General features: G+C 38.0%; 1 pseudogene; it reads right to left on the bottom strand.

Annotated features, from left to right (window-relative positions):
* Positions 1–23,268, bottom strand: part of LOC116885848 — a 147,503-nt pseudogene that overhangs the window by 11,670 nt on the left and 112,565 nt on the right.

The raw sequence follows: 23,268 nt of genomic DNA, 5'->3' as shown, positions 1-23,268 counted from the left end.
TAGTCATCTTCCTGGCATTATTATTTGGTCCTGCCTCATTAATCTTATTTCTACATTCCTTCAGTGACAAATACAAAAGCTTTATAACCAAACTATCAATCAGTTCCTGTTACAGGATTTCAGCTGCTATCCACAGAGGAGCCACTGTTCACAGGGGAGCCTGATATGAATGTTTACCAAGTGCACTCTGATGGTGGAAGTCAGCTATACCCAAAACTGATAATGCCCCTAAATAGCAGGAACCAGTTTAAGAGATCCAATGCCCCTATTCCCCTTTCACCATTGGCTTCCCCCTCCTCCTTTTTTTCCTTCTCTTTATTATAAGAAAAAGAGAGGTATGTTGGCATCTGGAACTGGCTTTATAGTCAGGAACAAGCTTTAAGGTTATAGGGCACTTATGAGTTCAGCGATGACAGTGATGTCACACATAGGCAACCAGGACCTGTGCATCTGTTGCCATGACAATCGTCATACATTTCCAGCATCCACCTGGCCCACCTCCCACCTTTACCTGCAAGTAGTTATGCCTATGCCACAGCCCAAGTAAAAGGCAGACTCTTTCTGACCTCTTTCCCTTTCCCCCCTTATGTCTTTATCACTTCCTTTTGTCCTTTTCCCCACAAACAAACCTCTCCCCTGTGGAACTGAACTGGCTTGGTATAATCTGTCCAGATTCCAGCCATGATTCTAACAGAACCACCATTCTAATATTGAAAAAAATTGACTTCCAACCAAAACTTATCAAAAAAGATGGACACTTCACACTTATCAAAGGAAATATCTACCAGCTGAACTCTCAATTCTGAACATCTATGCCCCAAATGCAAGGGCACCCATCTTTGTAAAACAAAAGTTACTAAAACTGAAAGCACACATTGAACCACACACAATAATAGTGGAAGACTTCAACACCCCACTTTCACCAATGGACAGATCACGGAAACAGTAACAAAACAGAGACATAGATAAACTAACAAAAGGCATAAATCAAATAGATTTAACAAACATCTACAGAACATTTCACCCTGAAAAAAAAAGAATATGACTTCTTCTCAGCACCTCATGGTACCTTCTCCAAAATTGGCCATATAATCAGACACAAAACAAGCCTCAATAAACACAAGAAGACTGAAATAATCCCATGCATCCTATCAGATCACCACGGACTAAGGCTGAACTTCAATAACAATAACAACAACAAAAACAACAACAACAACAACAACAACAAACCAGAAAACCTACATAAACTTGAAAGCTGAACAACTCTACTCAATGATAACTTGGTCAAGGAAGAAATAAAGGAATTAAGGACTTTTTAGAGTTTAACGAAAATGAAGGCACAACATACCCAAACTTATGGGACACAATGAAAGCTGTGCTAAGAGGAAACTCATAGCTTGAGTGGCACCATAAAGAGATTAGAGAGAACATACACTAGCAGCTTAACAGCACACGTGAAAGCTCTAGAACAAAAAGAAGTGAATACACTCAAGAGAAGTAGATGGCAGTAAAAAATCAAACTCAGGGCTGAAATCGACCAAGTAGAAACAAAAAGAACTATACAAAGAATGAGCAAAACCAAGAGCCGATTCTTTGAGAAAATCAGCAACATAGATAAACCCTTAGCCAGACTAACTAGAGGTCACAGAGAATGTATCCAAATTAACAAAATCAGAAATGAAAGGGAGACATAACAACATAACAACAGAAACTAAAGAAATTAAAAAAAATCTGATCCTACTAAAATAGCCTATACTCAACAAAACTTAAAACTCTAGATGAAATTTATGATTTTCTAGACAGATAGCAAGTACCATCGCTAAATCAGGATCAGATAAACCATCCAAAGAATCCCATAACCCTTAAAGAAATAGAAGCAGTCTTAAAAAGTCTCCCAACCAAAAAAAAAAAGCCCAGGACCAGAAGATTTAGTGCAGAATTCTATCAGACATTCAAAGAAGACCTAATACTAATACTTTCCAAGCTATTCAACAGAATAAAACAGAAGAAATACTATCCAATTTGTTCTAGGAAGCCACGATTACGCTGATACCTAAACCACACAAAGACCCAACAAAGAAAGAGAACTTCAGACCAATTTCTCTTATGAATGTCAATGTAAAAATTCAATCAAATTCTCACAAACCAAATCAGAGAACACATCAAAATGATCATTAAGCATGGTCAAGTAGGCTTCATCTCAGGTGTGCAAGGATGGTTCAATAACATATAAAGGTTTGACTCTTTTTAAAGGGAAAGTTCTAAATATAACTTTATCTTGCCACTGGAAGTCTTATTTATGCCTTGGAGCTCATTAAGCATAGATAAGCATATAGCTAAAAATTCCTAATTGAGGCCATTACACAAAAATCTTGAGGTATTCACTCCTAAGCAAATTCAAACAGTATAATTTGTGCAGAGTAAACAGAGCCAATTGAGTAACTCTGACTGTCCAGAGAAATAGGTTAAAAATCAAGGCCTCCATTTACAATATGCTTAGAGCTCTTTGAAAATGGAGGGGTCATATAGGCACAGCCCTGGAGGAGTAGAGCTCAGTAAATAAGACAGATTGACTGAAATAAAATAGCATCTTCCTACTTTATAGCCTAGATAATGGAACAATATAGTAATAGGTGTTAGGTATTAATGTTTGCTATTCATAAAAAGACCATTCAGATATTTTCTCTTTGTTTGGAGTGCTTTAAAACTGTTAGCACTGGCAACCTAAAAGTAGATTGTTACATAATAAATGTGTTTGCTTTGGAGGAGACATTGTTTAGATTCTCTAAATTGGAGATATAGGGGTGATAATAAAAATAAAATCTGTTCTATCTGTACATTCTAATTGTGACTGAGCTTGTAACCCTGGACATGTAACAAAAAAGCAATTAATCTGTACTTTTTGGATAATCTTTAGTCTTTGTTCTGTGAAATTTGCATAAGTTAAGAAGTATCTGAATGCTAATCAGTCAGAGCTGCAAGATTCAGTCCTCACTCACTCCTCACTAAATGAAAACTTATCACTTCTGGCCATCCTGCCTACAAATGACAAAGGGTCTGGGTTTGGGAAGCCCACAGTATGTGATGATATAGATGTTTTCTTATTCAAACTTTCTTCATAGTCATTTGCATTGTATCACTCTCTGAGCTTGGACCTCAGTCACGAATCCACATGGTCACTATAAAATTTTAATTTGTACAAATGCAGTCACACTGTAGGCAGCTTTCTCATTTGGTTTCTTCATTTAGCACAGTTTGAAGCCTCTTCCATAGTGATGTATGTGTAGTAAACAACTTACTCCTTTTTGCAGCAATAACACTTCATAGTTCTTGTCGGTGTTCTGGGTTACACTGGACAATTGAACAAGGAAAGTAGAGGCACTGTAGGGTGAATTTAGTCTTCTTAGCAGCAAGGAAATCAGCCTCTCAAAGACTGAATACTGACAGCTTCTTAGAAGCTCCTTTTCACTGTTACACATGCCAAAACTTTCCCTCTGACCTAGGCATCATTTTGAAAGACCCAACACCTAAGCAGTTCTCATCGAGAAGAGACTTCCTGGTTTGGTAGGTCTATTTTCAGACTAAGTTATGCAAAGGCTCTGAGAATCCTTTAAAAGAATAGCCCCATAAAATCTCAAATAATAATCATTGACAAAGGGCTACTTCAAAGCGTAGGTGCCATCACTCCAGATTCATGTACAACACAACTTTTATTCTAAAATCCTGTTGCAGATCCATCTGGAGTTGAGTACTGGGCAGGATGATAAATACATATCTGTTCGTATTCTGATGCATGCTGCTATCTTATCCCAGCACCATTTGCTGGAGATGCTCTCTTTTTTTCTACTGTGTTTCTTGCTTTCTTATCAAAAACGAGATGTTCACAGGTGTGTAAATTCCTATTCATTTCTTCAGTTTGTTTCAACTGATCAACATGTTTATTTTTACTCTAACACCACATTGTTACTATAGCTCTGCAGTACAACTCAAAAATCAGAAATAATAACACCTCACCTAGTCTTTATTACTCATGATTGTTTTAGCTATCCTGGGTTTTTGATATTTTCATATGAAACTGAAAATTGTCTTTTAAAGATTTGTGAAGAATTGGGCTGGAATTTTTATGGAGATCACACTGAATCTGTATATTACTTTTGGTAGGATCACAATTGTTACTATGATAATATGATAACAATTTACATGTTGTCATAGCTTCACTTCTGTCTTCAATGACTTGAAGTTTTTTTATACAAGGTTTTCATTTGCTCAGTTAGATTTACGTCACAATATTTTATCTTTTTGAGGCTATTGTGAAAGGTGATATTTCCCTGATTTCTTTCTCAGTCCTTTTAGCCCATGTACATGTGGTAGTGACTGATTTTTGTGAGCTAATTTTATATCTATCCACATTGATGAAAATGTTTATTAGATGTAAAAGTTTCCTGGTGAAAATTTTAGAGTCACTCACTTAGGGTTACTATCCTATCATCTGCAAATAGAAATATGTTGACCACTTCCTTTTAAATTTTTATTTCCTTCATCTTGAGTTGTCTTATTGCTCTAGCTAAGACTTCAAGTACTATAGTAAATAGGTATAGAGAGAAGAGACAAATTTTTCTTGTTCCTTTTCTTAATGGAATTAGTGTGAGTTGTACCTCTTGCTGCAGCTGTACTTGGTAATGTGTAAGGTGGTACTGGTTTTGAAGGCATGGCCTCATGAAGAGCAACTGAGACTTGGCACTGTGAGAGGCCATGGAAGGCCATTGATGAAGGTGCAGTCTTTTTTTTTTTTTAATCTTTATTAACTTGAGTATTTCATATTTACATTTTGATTGCCATTCCCTTTCCCGGTTTCCAGGCCAACATCCCCCAACCCCTCCCCCTCTGCTCCTCTATGGGTGTTCCCCTCCCCATCTTCCCCCCATTACCGCCCTACCCCCAACAATCACATTCACTGGGGGTTCAGTCTTGGCAGGACCAAGTGCTTCCCCTTCCACTGGTGTTCTTATTAGGCTATTCATTGCTACCTATGTAGTTGGAGCCCAGGGTCAGTCCATGTATAGTCTTTGGGTAGTGGCTTAGTCCCTGGAAGCTCTGGTTGGTTGGCATTGTTGTTCGTATGGGGTCTCGAGCCCCTTCAAGCTCTTCCAGTCCTTTCTCTGATTCCTTGAATGGGGGTCCCATTCTCAGTTCAGTGGTTTGCTGCTGGCATTCGCCTATGTATTTGCTGTATTCTGGCTGTGTCTCTCAGGAGAGATCTACATCCGGTTCCTGTCGGACTGCACTTCTTTGCTTCATCCATCTTATCTAGTTTGGTGGCTGTATATGCATGGGCCACATGTGGGGCAGGCTCTGAATGGGTGTTCCTTCTTCCTCTGTTCTAAACTTTGCCTCCCTATTTCCTCCCAGGGGTATCCTTGTTCCCCTTTTAAAGAAGGAGTGAGGCATTCGCATTTTGGTCTTCCTTCTTGAGTTTCATGTGTTCTGTGCATCTACGGTAATTCAAGCATTTGGGCTAATAGCCACTTATCAATGAGTGCGTACCATGTGTGTTTTTCTGTGATTGGGTTACCTCACTCAGGATGATATTTTCCAGTTCCATCCATTTGACTATGAATTTCATAAAGTCATTGTTTTTGATAGCTGAGTAATATTCCATTGTGTAGATGTACCACATTTTCTGTATTCATTCCTCTGTTGATGGGCATCTGGGTTCTTTCCAGCTTCTGGCTATTATAAATAAGGCTGCTATGAACATAGTGGAGCATGTGTCTTTGTTAAATGTTGGGGCATCATTTGGGTATATGCCCAAGAGAGGTATAGCTGGATCCTCAGGTAGTTCAATGTCCAATTTTCTGAGGAACCTCCAGACTGATTTCCAGAATGGTTGTACCAGTCTGCAATCCCACCAACAATGGAGGAGTCTTCCTCTTTCTCCACATCCTCACCAGCATTTGCTGTCACCTGAGTTTTTGATCTTAGCCATTCTCACTGGTGTGAGGTGAAATCTCAGGGTTGTTTTGATTTGCATTTCCCTTATGACAAAAGATGTTGAACATTTCTTTAGGTGTTTCTCAGCCATTTGGCATTCCTCAGCTTTGAATTCTTTTGAACAGTTTTATTAATCTTCTCCAACTGTTTGTTTTTCTTCTTGGCTTTATTCAAGGGATTTCCTCATTTCCTCATTTTTTGTTATTTCCTCAATTTCTTTACAAGGTTTATTAAGTTTTTCTTTATGGATCTCTATCATCTTTGTAAAGTTGGTTTAAGGTCTTTTTCCTGTATTTCATCTGTATTGGAATATTTAGGGGTTGTGGTAGTAGGATAGATAGTGGAAGTAACATATTGCCTTGGCTATTGATGGTGTTCTTATGCTGGCATTTAACCATCTGAATTTGTGGTGATTATAGATCTAGGTGCCAATTTCTGGGTTTGTCTTTGTTGAAAGGGTGTTTTGATCATTGGTTTCTATTTTCTCTCTGGTCTTCTGGTCTTCTGGTCTTCTGGCCTATCTGGCCTATGGTTAAGCAGGGGTCTCCACCTGAGTTGGAGGATGGACATCTGGCTATCATGGTCTCATTAAGAACAGTGGGTCTCCCCTCCAGAGCAGGAGTTCTGGCAGCCTTTGTGGCCTCTGATCTAACAGGGATCCTCAGCAGGAGTTGGAGGCTATTTGATGGCAACAAAAAGGGGTAGGGGATTTGAGATAAATTTTGGTGGCACTGAGAGGAAGAAGGAGTGTCTGAGGATGGGAGGCCTATATGTAATTCTGGTCGGTGCTGTGGCCTTTGCTCTAGCAGAAAGTATCTGCCTTAGTTGAGGGGTGCAATATATTCACAAGGAGGGAGAGGGGGCCCAGGGATATGGTAGGTGCCCAACATGGTCTTCTAGAAGGCATAGTCTGTAGGTGACCAGGTGATGAATGTTGAAGGGAACCTGGAGAGTATGGGAGGTCAGTAGGTGAGTGGCTAACATGTTCTTCTGGCAGGTATGACTTGTGGTTTGATAGGAGTGAGTTCCAGATGGAACCAAGAGGGGAGGGTGGATTTAGGACCACAGGTAGTTAAGCCTACTTGGTCTTCTAGCAGGTATGGTTGGTGATTTGGCAACAGGTATTTGCCTAAGTAAAGAGAATGGGGGTGTCTAAGGGCTGCCTGCATATCTGGTCTTCTGGCAAGTATAGCTATGGTTGGGCAGGGCAAATGTCTGTTGAGGTGGAGTAGAAATTAGGTAGAGTCCTTGGGTAAAGAGCCTACCTGGCCGTTTGGCAGGTATGGCTTCATGTTGGGCAGCAGGTTCTGTCTGGGTAGATAAAATCCATGTGTGTGTGTCCATGGGTAGCTCCTCTTCCTGGTCACCTGTCAGCTGTGGCTTGTTTGAGGCCACAAGTATTTGATTGAGGGAACTGAGATCATAGGGAAGATAAAACGGCAGGTGACCTACCTTGTCTTTTGGAAGGTGTGTTTGTGGTTGAGCTGTGTGCACCTGAGGAACATAGTAGGATTAGGTCTGTGGACAGGTCGCCTAGCTGGTCTACTGGAAAGTGTGACCTGTGGTTGAGCTGGAGGTATTTGCCAGAAAGAACATCAAGAGTGGGGAAGCTCCACAGGTGGAACACATTTAACGCAATTATAATTATATGTAAAAAAAACCTATTCAGACTGCCACCACTAAAAGTAACGCATTATCTCTACCCTTCGGGCCATCTAGAAATACCCCCATAAAGACTGGGCATGATTCTGTGGATAAGAATAAAACAAAAAGCAATAGACTCTGTTAAGAGCTTTTTTACAAAGAAGTATTGCTACAAAATGATTGAAACAAACATTCACTGGGCATCATTCTCTGCCTTCCTATAATCCAAATTAATTGAATGCCTGCCCAGCCCCTGGATTATATCTACAATAGTGCGTCTTCAGGAAAAGTACTTGGATTCCTAGATCAAGAGTCTCTAAGAGATGACTCAGAAATCATTTTTTTAATCAGTGGTACAAAAAAGTCCTTTCCCACATTTTGGTTAGGTGGTTTTGGATGAAAATGGCTCCCGTAAGCCCATAGAAAGTGTGGGCTTGTTGGAGTAGTGTAGGTTGGTGTCATTATGCAGGTGAAAGCAGACAAGGTAAAATGAGACCTGTCATTGGAAGAGAAGGAAAAGAGGTCAGAACAGAGGTTTTAGAAGGAGAGAGAGAAGCAGAAGAGGAGGAGCTAGGAGAATCAAGATGGAGATGTAGAACGATGACCCAGATCTGGGTGGTCTTGGATTGCCAAAGTAGTTGGAATGGATTTCTCTAGGCAAATTTATCTTATGTAGGTGGGCAATTTATATCCTTAGCAATTGGTTGTGAGTACATTGTGAGGATATATTGTGGATTGAAAATTTAACATAGAAATCTGATTGATAAATTCCAGTTTATTGAGTCATGATTTCACTGGATTATTGGGAGTGTGAGCAGAGTCCATGGTAGGGAGCCATGATAGGCCAGCACATGCTGTACTTCTAGAGCCCTGATTTTACTGGGTAGCTGAAGCAGAGAGTTTGAGGCTGGCAGAGTTGCCAGGAGAGATACTAATTAGAGAAAAATTATGGTTTGTTCCATTTGGCCTCACAGGTGCAGGAACTAACACCAGAGACCAGTGTTGGAATAACTTGCAGACTGCTTGGGTCAGAGAGTACTTGGAGACAGTGTAGAGCTGCTGAGGTGAAGATACTCTGCAGTGCCATTTGGCTCCATGGGTGCTGGAACTAACACTAGAAAGCAGTGTAGCAACATCTGTCAGACCACCTGGGTCAGAGAGAGGATGGAGAGAATCATGGAGCAGTACCTGCGAGAACTGGTCGATAAGGTCTCTTTGCAGAAAGTGCACCATTAAGGATGGACTTTGAGGTTTCAGAAGCTCAAGATAGGATCAGTGTCACTCTGATGCCTGCTGGCCCAAATGTAGAACTCTCAGTGACTTTTCCAGAACCACATCTTTCTGCATGCATCTCACCATGCTTCCTGCCCTGACAATAATAAACTAAACTTTTGAACATATAATATATTTCCAATTAAGTGTTTTCCTTTAAAAAAATTGACATGATCATGGCATCTATTCACAGAAAGAAAACCCACTATGACACTGCCAAAATATTTAGTCAAATTCAGGCCTCATTCATCATGTGAGAATTCACATGCTGAGTGCCATGAAGTCTTCAGTCATAGCTTAATGTCAGATAATTCATACCAGAGACAACCGCTTTGAATGTGATAAGTATTGGGAAGTTTTCGTATTATCAAATTCTTATTTAGCCCTAGCTCCCAATCTCCATCCCATGCGGCAGTTATCAACTATCTGGGCCTGGCAGCAGCCACCCTCTTGCAACTTTATCACCTATTTACCAAGGTAGCTCACTGCCACGCCAGTTCCATACAGAGCCCACCTATCTCGTGGCTCTTTTACTGTGGACTCTGCGACATTCCCAACATCTGCCCCCTAATGGTTATAGTCACAACTCTCAGTAACCTGTTAAAATCAAAACTCATTAAGCTTGTAATCTAGCAATCAGATTTATATCAATAAATTCAAACTTCACAAAAGTCTGCACAATAAACTCACAACAAATTGATAATGGTACAAACTGCCCAGCTAGATAAAACAAATTGTTCTATAAAAATCCATCCCTTATAAAATATTCACAACTACCTATGGCCATTTAAGTCCATAGGGATCTCGATCGTTCTTCTCTGCATACAATTTGGTTCTTCTCTTTTTCCTCTCTCCTGCATTACAAAAACTCTGTCCCCACTGTACTTTTTTACTGCTCAATGACAGGTCTTGCCTTACCTTGTGCCTGTCTTCACCTACATAAAGACAACAATCTACAAGAAGACATAAGCATTTAATTCACAAATGTTGCATACAAAATAATAGTCATGGTTTGAATATTTCCTCTTGCGAATATTTTTTTTTACTGTGATAAAATACCAAAACAAGAAGATAAGAAAAAGTAGTTTATTTTGGCTTACACTTCCAGAGAGATACTGGTTATCATTTTAGGTAAGATTTGACAGCAGGGAGAGAAATAACAATGAAAGGGCAAGAAGTTAGTTGGTGACATTGTATTTTTCACTCAGGAAACAAGAGAATAGAAAGGAATGCCCAATGACCCAATTTCTCTAATGAAGTTAAACTTCTTGAAAGTCCTACATGCTTCATTAATAAAGTCAACTGAAGACAGAGCATCCAGATATGAAGCTATTTGACATTCAAACCATAGCAACCCTAAATATTTTTGTATCTTCTGTGCAGGTTAAATTTAAAAAACTACCAGATTGCTCTGGCAATGGTTTATGTCATCAAGGAGATCAACAGGAACCTCCATATTTTACCCAATGTGTCTCTGGGATATGATATATATAATGTCCTATTAAATGAATGGTGGAAATTGGATAGATGCATCACATGGCTTTCTGGGCTGGAGAAGTATGTGTCTAATTACATGTGTAGGAGAGAGATGAAGTCTATGTCAGCCCTCACAGGCATATTATGGATGATATCCGCTCATATAGGGACACTGCTGAAACTCTACAAATATCCACAGGTGAGAATGAGTGAAGTGGAAAAAGATCAAACAACTCATAATTTAGTGTCTTTCTAAAGCTCTAAAAGAGGAGGTAAGAAAAGTGTGCTTATGCATCTGACAAAAAGTGCTTATTATTCCAAAGAATAAGTATTCAGCGATATATTCAGGACAGAGAAAAGGAATAGTCTAGAGTAGGCAATAATTACCTGGAACTCTGAGTGTAAAGTTTGACTTCTAGAGAAGCAGCTCTGGCATGACTTATTTGATTCACAAACATGAAAACGACTTTGGATATCTACCACTTACATAAAACCAGTCAAATGCAGTAGAGATCTGTAACCTCACTTCCTGTAAAGTAGAGACACATGAGCCAGGGTAACCAAAACAGTGAGCTATAGTTTCACTTAGAATCCTATGCAAAAAATAAGGAAAATTAAATATAGTGAATAATGAGAAGGAACTCCAATATCAACCTTTGGACTCATGTATACACACATACTGATGTGATGAGTGAATTCTCCTATTTGAGTCTGAAAGCCTGTCATGATTGGCATGTGATTTATGCTTCCTACTCTTAATTCTTTTATTCTCTTTATCCTCTTTTCCTTTTAGCTGATCATTGGGTCTTTTAAACCTAACTTGAATAATCATGAGCAGTTTCCTAATCTCTATCAAATAGCCTACAAGGACATGTCTTTCCCATGGCATTGTCTCCTTGTTGAATTATTTCCACTGGAACTGGGTAGGATTGATCATATCAGAAGGACAAAATAGTGTTCAGATACTCTCAGACTTGAGGGCAGAGATGGACAGAAATAGAATATGTGTAGATTTTGTGGAATTGATCCCAGTTAGTGTAGTATCTTATTTACCAAACAACCAGTTGAATCCTATACAGGTTCTGAAATCAACAGCAAATGTGATCATCACCTATGGTGACAGCGATTTTCTGAGAGGCTTTTTGCTTTATTTAAGACAAACTTTAGTTACAAGGAAAGTCTGGATCATGAGCTCAGACTGGGATGTTATCATCCAGTCAAACCATTTTATTTTACAGTCATTTGATGGGAGGCTCATCTTTGCACATCACCACAAAGAAACCTCTGGTTACAGAAATTTTATCCAAACAGTTCATCCTTCCAAATACCCAGAAGTTTTTTTACCTTACAAAGTTTTGGTTCTATTTTTTTAACTGCTCATTTGGTGATGATGACTGCAATACACTGGAGAACTGTCTGCCTAATGCTTCCTTGCATGAAACACTGGGGAGACATTTTGACATGGTCATGACTGAGTTTGCTTGTAATATATACAGTGCTGTGTATGCTGTGATCCATAGCCTTCATGAGATGCTTCTTCAACAAGTAGAAGTAACACCAGTAAGAAAGGCAGAAGACCTGATATTTTCAGCCTGGCAGGTAATGTGACTTTGGTTTGCTTGTAACATCAACAATGTGACTTTCTAAATGTTTCCTTTTTGAGGTCACAGTACTTATTTTGGATATCTAAAAGCACAAAATAAATGACTTGTAACTGATAAAGGGCTAAGTAAGTTAAAACCTATGCAGAAATGTTTAAAAAGAACAAAGTAAGCATGGAGGGAACACAGTGTGTTGTAAGGTCACATCAGTGTTTTCATCAATGATTTCTATATGAAAGATACAAAGTATCTTCTCTTGTGATCTCTATGGCAGGCAGTGGAAGCTGTGGAAGTAAGCTGTTACCAGAGCTGATTGAAGAAGGTAGAGTGCCTAGGCATATAGAACCAGACAATCTGGAGAGAGAAGTTAAAGAGACAAACTGAAGGAAGAGTATTATAGGTATATTATAGGTATAATATAGTATTATATGTACAATATAATAAAAGTGTGTAGTGACCCAGCTATGGAGAAGGGCTTCAGAAGAAATGGAAGGCAGAGACCTGACTGAATATAAGACACTTTGAAAAAACATGCAGCAAAGCCTGTGGAGGCCAACTGAGCAGTGCAGATGACTAATGATAGTGTTCACTGGATGTTTAATTCCACAATGTGCAGTGAAGACAACAGAAGTCAGGGGTGCAACTACCCCTGTCCTGAATGCTCATTCAAAGTCAGCTAACCTGATTTCAACAGTTGCAAGTTATCTGAAGTGTGCTGAACCTTGGACATTGACTATTATTGCAAACAGAAGTTGACTCTCAGGGGAAAAAAACTAGGCATAATATCTGTCCTGAATACTCTCCAGACAGATGAAAACTAACCTTCAGTCCTACCAGGACCTAATCTTCAACTCAATTGTAAATGCCTTTAGTAGAAGAGACGTGGGACTTGAATTTTCAAAAGAATTTTTTCCTAAATCAGCAAACTAAGTCGTGATATAAATCACAGTAGTGAAACAAAACTGTAAATATTAAATAGATCATATGTTTGGAATTAGATGAACAAAAATGTAGTAAAGCCTCACAAAAGATAAAGATGATTCATATTATTGAATCAGTTTTATTTTGACAGTTAAAAAGAAAAGAATGAAAGAAAACAGTTAACATGTCACCTCCAAAAATGACCAATTCTATAGTAACTTAAACAATAATACTTGACATTAATTCTGCAATAAAAAGATAAAGAAGAGGAGATTGAGTTAGAATATAGGATCCATTGAGGTATTTCAAAAAGTACATTTGAACATTAATGAAAGATAATTTAAACAGACCTATAATCACAATGAGAGTAAAGCAGTAATAATATGATTTCACAACTAAGAAATTCCAGGAACAGATTCTACAGAATTTTTCAAGAATATTAAAGAACTACTATCAGTACCTCTCCAGTTATTCTATAAAATAGAAAAGGAGTGGCTACTTCAAAATTCTTTCTATGAAACCAGATTGATTAATACTAAACTCAAACCAAATAAAGACACAACAAAAAAGGAAGTCACAGGCCAGGCTTCCTAACAAACGTATGTGTATAAATTAATAAAAAGGAAGGGAAAGATTATGTAATGATATTATAATCTCATGAACAAATGATTTAAATACTAAAATGTGAATGAAAATAAATTCTCAATAAAAAAAAATCTGTAAACTTAATTCAGTATCACATCAAAAAGATCAGTCACCATAATGAAGTTGGCTTAATTTTAAAAACTTAGGAATGAATCAACAAATGTGAATCAATAAATGAAACTGATCACATAAGTGGACCCAAGCACAGAAATCACACGATCATATCAATAGATAATGAAAAGTCCTTTGACAAAATCTAATAATACTTCATAATAAAAGTCATGGAGATGTTGGTGATATTTGAAAAAACTATAGTTAGAATCATGCTAAATAGTGGCGAAACTAAAAAATTTCCAACTGTGATTAGGAATATGGAAAGGTTATGCACTCTTCCTACTTCTACTTTATCTAGTACTTGAAGTCTTAGTAATAACAATAAGTTAAGAAAGGAGAATAAAATGATACTAACAGATCTGCGCCCAGGAGCTGGTCTGTGCTCTGGTTCCCTAACCACTGTGCCCACACCCAGGAACAGCTTGACATCCAGGAGTTCTGACACACCAAGGATCACAGGTGAGACCCAAACCCCCAACCAATACCTGGTGTAACTGGGACCCCCAGGGCCCAGGGCATAAAGGAACTCCCACCCAGCCAGAGACACATATTCCTTCTGGTTCACAACTGTGCCCAGGAGCCAATCTTGTGCTCCAGCATTCTCTCCACCCCACTCACAGCCAGAGACAGACTGATCCAAGAAAGCCCAACATAACCTGGCTCCCAGGAGGAACAGGTTCCAGTCAGAGAAAACAAGGCCAGTTAACATGAGAAATAACCATATGGTAAGAAGCAAGTACAAGAAATTAAGCGTCAGAAACCAATGATAATTGTTAACACGAGAAACCATATCTCAAACAACAGCAAGCTGTGGATACCCCAACACACCTAAACGTAAGATTTAGATCTAAAATCTCATTTCAAAAAGGTGATAGAGGACTTTACGGACATAAATAACTCTCTTACAAAATTACAGGAGAACACAGATAAACAAGTAGAAGCCCTCAAAGAGGAAACAAATAAATCTTTACAGAATAGAGGAAAACACAATCAAATAGGTGAAGAAATTAAACAAAATCTTCCAGGATCTGAAAATGGAAATAGAACATAAAAGGAATCATAAAGGGTAACAACCCTGTAGATGGAAAACCTAGGAAAGAGAGCAGGAGTCATAGATGCAAGCATCACTAACAGAATATAAGAAGTAGAAGAGAGAATCTCAGGTGTAGTGGATACCATAGAAGACATTGACACAGCTGTCAAAGAAAATACAAAAAGAAAAAAACTCCTAACACAAAATATTCAAAAAATCCAGGACACAATGAAATGATGAAGTCTAAAATAATATTAGGCATAAAAGAGAGCAAACATTCACAACTCAAAGGGCCAGTAAACATCTTCAACAAAATTATCAAAGAAAACTTCCATATTATAAAGAAAGAGATGGGTATAAACATACAAGAAGCCCACAGAACACCAAGTAGATTGGACCAGAAAAGAAATTCCTCCCGTCACATAATAATCAAAACACCAAATGAATAGAACAAAGAAAGAATATTAAAAGCTGTAAGGGTATAAGATCAACATATAAAGGCAGGCTTATCAGAATTACACCAGACTTCTCAACAGAGACACCGAAAGTGAACAGAAATTGGCAGTCAGGGATACTATACCCAGCAAAACTCATCTATGGTGACATAGATGGAGAATCCAAGACATTCCATGACAAAACCAAATTTAAACAATATCTTTCCACAAATCTGGACCTATAGAGAATAATAGAAGGAAAATTCCAATACAAGAAGGGAAACCACACCAAAGAAAAATCTAGAAATTAATCTCACAACAAACCCAAGAGATCTGAACAAACATAATTCCACTCCTAACAACAAATATCCCAGGAAGCAACAATCATTTATACTTAATATCAACATCAATGGACTCAATTCCCTAATAAAAACACATAGGCTAACAGACGAGATACATAAGCAGGACCCAGCATTTTCCTACATACAGGAAACACACATCAGTGACAAAGACAAACACTACCAGTAAAAGTCTGAGAAATTTTTTTCAAGCAAACGTTCCCAAGAAAAAAGCTAGAGTAACTTTTCTAATATTCAATAAGATAGACTTTCAACCAAAAGTTATCAAAGAAGGGGGAAGGACACTGCATATTCATCAACGTAAAACTTCACTAAGATGAACTCTTAATTCTGAAAATGTATGCCAAAATAAAAGGGCACCCACATTTGTAAAAGAAATGTTACTAAACCATACATTGAACTTCATGCAATAATAGTGGGAGATTTCAACACCCAATTCTCACCAACGGACAGATAATGGAAACAGGAACTAAACAGAGACACAGTGAAACTAGCAAAAGTTATGAACCAAATATATCTGATATATATCACCATAAAACAAAAGAACATACCTTCTTCTCAGCGATTCATGGTACATTCTTCAAAATTGACTAAATAATTGAACACAAAATAAGCCTCAACATATAAAAGAAATCTGAATTAATGTCATGTATTTGATCAGATCACAGCAGACTAAACTGGTTTTCAGTAAAAACACAAAAACAAAAAACAAAAAAAAAAACCCACCCAAGAACACTAATATAACATGAAAAGTAAACAACTTTCTACTCAATGATTACTTTGTCAGGAAAAAAATGTAGAAAGAAATTAAAGACATTTAAAGAAATTAAAAATGAAGGGACAACATACCCAAACTTAAGGGACACAAAGAAAGCAGTGCTAAGAGGAATACTCGTAGCTCTGAGTTCCTTCATAAAGAAATTGGAGAGATCATACATTAGCAGCTTAACAGCACATATGAAAGCTCTAGAACAAAATGAAGCAAATACACCCAAGAGGAGTAGATGGGAGAAAATGTTCAACCTAAGAGCTGAAATCAACTGAGTAGAAACAGAGAACTATACAAAGAATCTGCAAAACTGGGAGCTGCTTCTTAGAGAAAACCAACAAGATAAATACACCCTTAGCTGAACTAACTAGAGGGCACAGAGACAGTATCGAAATTAACAAAATCAGAAATGAAAAGAGAGACATAATAATGGAAAATGTAAAAATTCAAAAAAGCCATCAGATTGTACTATAAGAATCTAATATGCTTAGATTTGCTGGCCTCAAATTTACTAAGCTACCGAGAACAACAACAAACTTCTGATCCTCCTGCCTCTACATTCTGAGTGCTGAGATAGGAGACACATACAACCATGCCCAGTCTATGCACAGCTGGGATCAAACCCAGGATTTCACTAATGCTAGGCGACTCTACCAACTGAACTACATCCATGTAAGAAAACTTACTGATGTGTCTACACATCATGTGTTAAGCCTACTCCTGACACTTAAAGAATCTCATCTATCACCACTTTAGGTTTTCAAGGCCTCTTTTTACTCTGAGCAATGGACTGGCTAGTATTTTCAGTTTGAAACAAATGAGAGTTACCTGGGAAAGGTAACTCTCTGTCTATCAGATTGGCCTGTGGGCAAGTCTGTGGGGTATTTTCTTGATTAACGATTGATGATATGTTGAAGAGGCCAGCCCACTGTGGACAGTGCCATCCCTGGTCAAGTTGTCCTGACTTCATAAGAATGAAAGCTGAGTAAGCCATGGAAGCAAGTCAAGAAGCACATTCCTCCACAGTCTCTGCTTTATTTCCTACCTCCAGTTTCCTGCCTTGAGTTCTTGTTTTGGCCTTCCACAGTCTTCAGGACTATAACCTGTAAGCTTTTATCAAAGCAACAGACAGGAAACCAAGACAGGTTAATTCTGAAAATGAATACATGGGCTAACTTTTCTTAGACAAACTGACAATTACCTGACTTTCATTCATTTACTAATTATTTTGTGGATGATTCAGAACTGTCTGTTGGACTGACATTTTCAGAAATGTTACACAATTAGTCATACATATACTGCCATTTGTCCTATGTTTTTTATACCTGTTTTAAATTTGCCTTATGCTTCAAAGATTTACATAATAAGAGACGTTCACTAACTATTGGGTTATTTGCCTTCACTCTGGTACTAACTTAAACATAAGGCAATGCATAATCTGCCAGGGCCAGTCCTGACAGAGGTCTTCTTTCTTTCTTTTTTTCCCCCTATTTTATTAACATGGATATTTCTTATTTACATTTCAATTGCTGTACCCTTTCCTGGTTTCCAGGCCAACATCCCCTTAACCCTTCCTCTCCCCTTCTATATTGGTATTCCCCTCCCCATCTTCCCTCCTTTACCGCCCTCCCCCCAACAATCACTTGGTAATGTGTAAGAGTTAGGTGCTTCTTACCAATTCAGTATTCCTCAGCTGCGAATTCTTTGTTTAGCTCTGAACACCATTTTTTATCATGGCTATTTGTCTCCCTGCAGTCTAACTTCGTGAGTTCCTTGTATATTTTGGATATAAGCCCTCTATCAGTTGTAGGATTGGTAAAGATCTTTTCCCAGTCTGTTGGTTGCCATTCTGTCCTAACAACAGTGTCCTTTGCCTTATAGAAGCTTTGCAGTTTTATGAGATCCCATTTGTTGATTCTTGATCTTAGAGCATAAGCCATTGGTGTTTTGTTCAGGAAATTTTCTCCATGCCCATGTGTTTGAGCATCTTCCCCACTTTTTCTTCTATTAGTTTGAATGTATCTGGTTTGATGTGGAGGTCCTTGTTCCACTTGGACTTAAGCTTTGTACATGGTGATAGGAATGGATTGATCTGCATTCTTCTACATGCTGACCTCCAGTGGAACCAGCACCATTTGCTGAAATGCTATCTTTTTTCCATTGGATGGTTTTGGCTCCTTTGTGAAAAATCAAGTGACCAAAGGTGTGTGGGTTCATTTCTGGGTGTTCAATTCTATTTCACTAGTCTATCTGTCTGTCTCTGTACCAATACCATGCAGTTTTTATCACTAGTGCTCTGTAATACTGCTTGAGTTCAGGGATAGTGATTCCCCCTGAAGTCCTTTTATTGTTGAGGATAGTTTTAGCTATGCTGGGTTTTTTGTTATTCTAGATGAATTTGCAAATTGTTCTGTCTAACTCTTTGAAGAATTGGGGTGGGATTTTGATGGGGATTGCATTGAATCTCTAGATCTCTTTTGGCAAGATGGCCATTTTACTATATTAATCCTGCCAATCCATGAGCATGGGAGATCTTTCCATCTTCTGAGATCTTCTTCAATTTCTTTCTTCAGGGGCTTGAAGTTCTTATCATACAGATCTTTCACTTGCTTGGTTAAAGTCACACTGAGGTACTTTATATTATTTGGGACTATTATGAAGGGTGTTGTTTCCCTAATTTCTTTCTCGCCTTGTTTCTCTTTTGTGTAGAGGAAGGCTACTGATTTATTTGAGTTAATTTTATACACAGCCACTTTGCTGAAGTTGTTTATCAGCTTTAGGAGTTCCCTGGTGGAACTTTTGGGATCATTTAAATATACTATCATATCATTTGCAAATAGTGATATTTTGATTTCTTCCTTTCTAATCTGTATCCCTTGATCTCCTTTTGTTGTCTGATTGCTCTGGCTAGGACTTCAAGAACTATATTGAATAAGTAGGGAGAGAGTGGGCAGCCTTTTCTAGTCCTTGATTTTAGTGGGATTGCTTCAAGTTTTTCTCCATTTAGTTTAATATTAGCTACTGGTTTGCTGTATATGGCTTTTAGTATGTTTAAGTATTGTCCTTGAATTCCTGTTCTTTTCAGGACTTTTATCATGAAGGGGTGTTGAATTTTGTTAAATGCTTTGTCAGCATCTAATGAAATGATCATGTGGTTTTTATCTTTTAGTTTGTTTACATAGTGGATTATGTTGATGGTTTTCTGTATATTAAACCATCCCTGCATGCCTGGGATGAAACCTACTTGATCATGATGGATGACTGTTTTGATGTGGTCTTGGATTCCGTTTTCAAGAATTTTATTGAGTATCTTTGCGTCAATATTCATAAGGGAAATTGGTCTGAAGTTCTCTTTCTTTGTTGGGTCTTTGTGTGGTTTAGGTACAAGGGTAATTGTGGCTTCATAGAAGGAATTCGATAGCACACTGTCTGTTTCAATTTCTTGGAATAGTTTGGATAGTATTGGTATGAGGTCTTCTATGAAGGTCTGATAGAATTCTGCACTAAACCCATCTGGACCTGGGTTCTTTTTGGTTGGGAGACTTTTAATAACTGCTTCTACTTCTTTAGGAGTTATGAGATTATTTAAATAGTTTATCTGTTCATGATCTAACTTCAGTACCTGGTATCTGTCTAGGAAATTGTCCATTTCCTCCAGACTTTCAAGTTTTCTTGAATATAGGGTTTTGTAGCAGGATCTGATGATTTTTTGAATTTCCTCTGATTCTGTTGTTATGTCTCCCTTTTCATTTCTGATTTTGTTAATTTGGACACATTCTCTGTGTCCTCTAGTTAGTCTGGGTAAGGGTTTGTCTAGCTTGTTGATTTTCTCAAAGAACCAGCTTTTGCTTCTGTTGATTCCTTGTATAGTCCTTTTTGTTTCTATTGGTTGATTTCAGCTCTGAGTTTGATTATTTCCTGCCTTCTACTCCTCCTGTGTGTGTTTGCTTCTTTTTGTTCTAGAACTTTTAGGTGTGCTGTTCATGTGCTGATATATGCTCTCTCCTATTTCTTTCTGCAGGCACTCAGAGCTATGAGTTTTCCTCTTAGCAGAGCTCTCATTGTGTCTCATAAGTTTGGGAATGTTTTACCTTTATTTTTATTAATCTCTAAGAAGTCATTAATTTCTTTCTTTATTTCTTCCTTGACCAGGCTATCATTGAGTAGAACATTGTTCAACTTCCATGTATATGTGGGAATTCTTTCCTTATTGTTATTGAAGGCCAGGTTTAGCCCGTGCTCGTCTGATAGGACGCATGGGATTATTTCTATCTATCTGTATCTGTTGTGGCCTGTTTTATGACCAATTATATGGTCAATTTTGGAGAAAGTACCATGAGGTGGTGAGAAGAAGGCATATCCTTTCATTTTAGGATAGAATATTCTATAAATATCTGTTAAAATCCATTTGGTTCATGACTTCTCTTAGTCTGTCTATGTCTCTTTTTAATTTCTCTTTCCATGATCTGCCCATTGATGAGATTGTGGTTTTGAAATATCCTACTATTATTGTGTGAGGTGCAATGTGTGTTTTGAGCTTTAGTAAGTTTTCTTTTATGTATGTAGGTGCCCTTGTATTGGAGCATAGATATTTAGGATTGAGAGTTCTTCTTGGTGGATTTTTCTTTTGATGAATATGAAGTGTCCTTCCTTATCTTTTTTGATGACTTTTGGTTGAAAATCAATTTTATTCAATATTAGAGTGGCTACTCCAGCTTGCTTCTTAAGACCATTTGCTTGGAAAGTTGTTTTACAACCTTTTACTGTGATGTAGTGTCTGTCTTTGTCTCTGAGGTGTGTTTGCTGTAGCAGCAAAATGCTGGGTTCTCATTATGTATGCAGTTTGTTAATCTGTGTCTTTTTATTCAGGAATGGAGTCCATTTATGTTGAGAGATATTAAGGAATAGTGATTGTTGCTTCCTGTTATCTTCATATTTGGAGGTTAGATTATGTTTTCTTGCTTGTCTTCTCTTTGTTTTATTATGAAATGATTAGTTTCTTGCTTTTTCTAGGCTGTAGCTTGCCTCCTTGTGTTTGGTTTTACCATGCATTATCCTTTGTAGGGTTGGATTTGCAGAAAAATATTGTGTAAATTTGGTTGTGTCATGGAATATCTTGGTTTCTCCATCTATGTTAATTGAGAGTTTCTCTGGATACAGTAAACTGGACTGGCAATTGTGTTCTCTTAGGGTCTCTATAACATCTGTCCAGGATCTTCTGGCTTTCAAATCTCTGTTGAGAAATCTGGTGTAAATCTTTTTGGTCTGTCTTTATATGTTACTTGACCTTTTTCCCTTACTGCTTTTAATATTCTTTCTTTGTTTTGTGCATTTGGTGTTTTGACTATTATGTGACTGGAGGAGTTTCTTTTTTTTTTTTTATTAACTTGAGTATTTCTTATTTACATTTTGAGTGTTATTCCCTTTCCCGGTTTCTCGGCCAACATCCCCCTAACCCCTCCCCCTCCCCTTCCTTTTGGGTGTTCCCTCCCCATCCTCCCCCATTGCCGCCTCCCCCAACAATCACGTTCACTGGGGTTCAAGGAGTTTTTTTATTGTCCAATCTATTTGGATTTCTGTGGACTTGTATATTTATGGGCATCTCTTTCTTTAGGTTAAGGAAGATTTCTTCTAGGATTTTGTTGAAGATATTTACTGGTCCTTTGCGTTGGAAGTCTTCACTCTCTTCTATAACTATTATCCTTAATTTGATCTTCTTATTGTGTCCTGTATTTCCTGTATGTTTTGGACCAGTTGCCTTTTCTGTTTTACATTATCTTTGACAGTTGTACCAATGGTATCTATGGAATATTCTGCTCCTCAGATTCTATCATCTATCTCTTGTATTCTTTTTGTATTGATGCTGTTATAGAGCTGTTATAGGAACTTTGAAAATTGGACTAACCACACTTTGAAATACAATATGGCCTCTGTCCTGTGTGTGGGGCCTAGTAGAGAATGGAATCTTTGCTCTGGGGAACATTTTTCACCTAAACCTGTGGAATTCAGCACTGTGGAATGAAGACTCACAGAATGAGTAAAAAGTGGTTTCCTTGGAAACAGATGAAAACTATTTTTAGATACCTCTTTGAGTCTGAGGGAGTTGAGAGCTGCCTATGTTTTAAGCCTGGATGGAAGCGTGAGAATTCTAATGAGGGTACCATGTTTGTCCTTCTTCCCTCTTCCAGCAGAGATATTTGAAGACCTGTCACCCTTGACCATATCCAGAGATATCTGGAGAAACATCCACTAGGACAACATAATATTTGTCTGTCTCATTCCAAATCCCCCACCAGCTACTCCCAGTGTGTAAGAGAGAGGAATATTAGCTACTATCACAGTCAAATCACTTCTGCCAATCACATTTTGTGTACTGACACCTGGATGAGAGTGTGAATGAGAGTGTGAAAGCACCTAGTCATTCTTTGTGTGTTGTACATAACCCCAGAAGACACAGAGAGGAGCACTAAGGAGTCCACTGAGCCCTGTGATAACAATCAAAGATATTTCTGAGAAGGCGATTTATTTGCAATAAAATTATTTTTAAAACAAGTTCTTACTATGTAGCCCTGGCTGTCTTGGGATTTGTTATGAAAATCATGCTGGTTGTAAACTCAGACATCTGCTTATCTCTGCCTCCTGAATGAAGTAAGAAGGTGCACCACTAAACTTTGCTTAACACTCGTTTTCTTATTAATAAAAAAAACTTGGGCTAGTGAGATGGCTCATTATGTAAAGCCTTTACAGTAAATGTGAGAATCTGAGTTCAGATGCCCTCAGTTCTCATAAAAAATGACCCATTAGTTAGAAGTAGATAATTTCTCCATACAGCACACACTTACCTGTCTCGTTGGAAATTTCATTCTCTGGGCATGGAATGCAGTCAAAACAACAGATCCTTTTTCCTTCTAGGAGGGTTTTCCTAAATCCAGGACCACAACTTTCACTGCATACAGACCTGGGAGTCTGAGGAAAATCACATATGTGTAGGTTATATTCTGATTTTTGC

This window comes from Rattus rattus, chromosome 16 (genome assembly GCF_011064425.1).
Source record: "Rattus rattus isolate New Zealand chromosome 16, Rrattus_CSIRO_v1, whole genome shotgun sequence".
Lineage (NCBI taxonomy): Eukaryota > Metazoa > Chordata > Mammalia > Rodentia > Muridae > Rattus > Rattus rattus.
The sequence above is the reverse complement of the archived record's forward strand: the minus strand, read 5'-3'. Positions and strand labels throughout refer to the sequence as shown.